We start from the raw sequence: 2,804 nt of genomic DNA, 5'->3' as shown, positions 1-2,804 counted from the left end.
GTACTTCTTAGCTGACAACCATCTAAGATCCTCATTTATTTTTGCCAGGAGGAGGTTCAGTGAGCCAAAGTTTCTCTTTCAAAGCAAGATCAACCTTGTACTCTTTGTAAATGAGGTGCACTTACATGACCACAGTGTTGCATGAGTGCTGGTTGGAGTTATCACTGGCTAAAGAGTAGTTTGAGTAATGATTCTAGATCACATGAGTTTGGTTGCCTTTATCAGATAAATGAGCCATGAAAAATCCCAGTGGACATGTACATTATCTCACTAGGTAGTACTTAAAAAGGATACTTCTCACATTAAATAACTAAAAAAGAAGAGTATCTGTGAGGAAAACAAGCAATAAACCTGAATGTAATGAAATCAGAAAATTAGTTAGTTGCTATCTAAATTTTTCATATCAGAATTCTATGTCATTGCATGTCCAAGATTTTCTAGCCCGTTGAGACATGATACTTCATCTTAAACGTCTTAATTTTAATCTCAGCATTGTTCACCTGCTAACTACCTTATAGAGACTGTTTTTTTGAACTTATGTCTTATTGGAGAAAGAGGAGACATAATTTAGAGATGTTTGGGTGGAGTGAGAAGAGGTAGTATGGCAAAGGGAAGCCAGTCATAAAATACTTGCTTTGTCAAAATAGAGAAATAGCTGAGCTTTGGAGAGCACTTCTCCTTGACACCCATCCCCACAATCACATTTTCATTGCCAAATTAAATACTTGGAAATACTGGCCTTTCTAAAACAGAAGCAGCAAGAGGGGTTACAGTAAAAAAGTAAAACTTAGCTAAACAATAAAAGAAATGGATGATTTTTTTTCCAGTATAAAAGCACAATGAAGGCTTTGCTGTTCCTCTGCAATGTCTTGAAAATAATTAGTGGATACTTTTCCTTTTTTAATGTAAAAGATGTGTTGTGAACTACTATGTCAAGCAGCCAACTTCTGGTCTAGTTTAGGTGTGTTCTCAGTATATCATTTGGGTTCATGGATATGTACCAGCAGATATAAAATAAGCGGCTTGTTTACATTAAGGACAGATAACCATCTTTATTGAAAGACTAATATGTGTATCTTTGCTTTTAACTGTTTGCTTAATCCTACTGATATTGCTAAATATAAAGGGACAACTGGGTTAGGTGAGGTTGATACAACTTAGCTATGCTTCAGTGAGCAAGGTCAGGTTTTCAGAAGTGAGATTATCATTGATTTCCTTCTAAGTTGTCTACGCTCAACCACTGAGTTATTGAAGTAGTTCTGGTTGGCCGGTTTTTTAAGGAACCTTTCTGTGCACAAGTCCATGAGACCTGAAAAGATAAATCCAAGGGTCTTGAGAGAAGTGGCAGATGAAGTTACTAAGCCATTCTATCATACCTAGTGAAGTTCTGTCACGGTTTTCCCACAGCTGGCAACTGAGCACCATGCAGCCAATTGCTTACTTTCCCCTGCTGTGGTGGGGGAGAAGACTGGAAGGGTAAGGGTGAGAAAACTCATGGATTGAGATAAAGGCAGTTAAATCAGGAAAGTGAAGCCACACACACAAGCAGAACAAAACAAGGAATTGATTCACCACTTCCCATGGGCAGAGGGCAGATGTTCAGTCATCTTCAGGAAAGCAGGATTACATGACGAATAATGGTTACCAGGGAAGTCAAAATGCCATCACTCAAACTGTCCTCCCCTCCCTTATTTTTCACCTTGCTTTTAATTTCTGAGCATGAAGTCACAGGAAAAATACCTTTGGTCAGTTGGGATCAGCTGTCCTGGTTGTGTCATCTCCCTACTTCTCATGCCCCCAGCCTATTTGCTGGTGAGGTGGTGTGAGGGGCAGAAAAGGCCTTGGTTCTGTGTAAGCACTGGTTGGCAATAACAAAAACATCTCCCCTCCCTTATTTTTCACCTTGCTTTTAATTTCTGAGCATGAAGTCACAGGAAAAATACCTTTGGTCAGTTGGGATCAGCTGTCCTGGTTGTGTCATCTCCCTACTTCTCATGCCCCCAGCCTATTTGCTGGTGAGGTGGTGTGAGGGGCAGAAAAGGCCTTGGTTCTGTGTAAGCACTGGTTGGCAATAACAAAAACATCTCTATATTATCAACAAAGATTTAAGCCCAAATCCAAAACACAGCCCCACACAAGCTACTATGAGGAAAATTATGTCTATGCCAGCCAAAACCAAGGATAGAAGTTTCCCGAGAGTTGCAAAAAGGGGAAATATAACCCCCATGTTTAAAAAGGGAAAAAGATTTGTGGTGAGTAGGTCAAGGGAGCTGATTCTCCCCTCTACTTCACTCTTGTGAGACCATACCTGGAGGAGGTCTACAAAGATGACCAAGCGACTGGAGAACCTTCTCTGTGAGGATGGTCTAAGAGAGTTGAGATAGTTCAGCCTGGAGACGAGATGGTCCCAGGGACACCTCATAGCACTTCCAGTACCCGAAGTGAGCCTACAAGACAGCTGGAGAGGGACTTTTTACAAGGACGTGTAGTCATAGGACAAGAGGTAATGGTTTTAAACTGAAAGAAGGTAGATTTAGATTATGTGTTAGGAAGAAATTCTTTACTGTGAGGGTGGTGAGGCACTGGAGCATGCTTCCCTAATAAATTGTGGATGTCCCATCCCTGGAAGTGTTCAAGGCCAGGATGGATGGCCTTTGAACAACTTGGTCGAGTGGGAAGTGTCCCTGCCCATGGCAGGAACTATTAGAACTGGATCTTTAAGATCCCTTCCAATCCAAACCTTTCTTTAATTCATCTCAATAATGGAATTATGGGCTAGAATATGAAGTTTTATAAAGACTTTT

This window comes from Anomalospiza imberbis, chromosome 1, assembly GCF_031753505.1.
Source record: "Anomalospiza imberbis isolate Cuckoo-Finch-1a 21T00152 chromosome 1, ASM3175350v1, whole genome shotgun sequence".
In the NCBI taxonomy this organism is placed as follows: domain Eukaryota; kingdom Metazoa; phylum Chordata; class Aves; order Passeriformes; family Viduidae; genus Anomalospiza; species Anomalospiza imberbis.
This window is presented reverse-complemented; position numbering follows the sequence as displayed.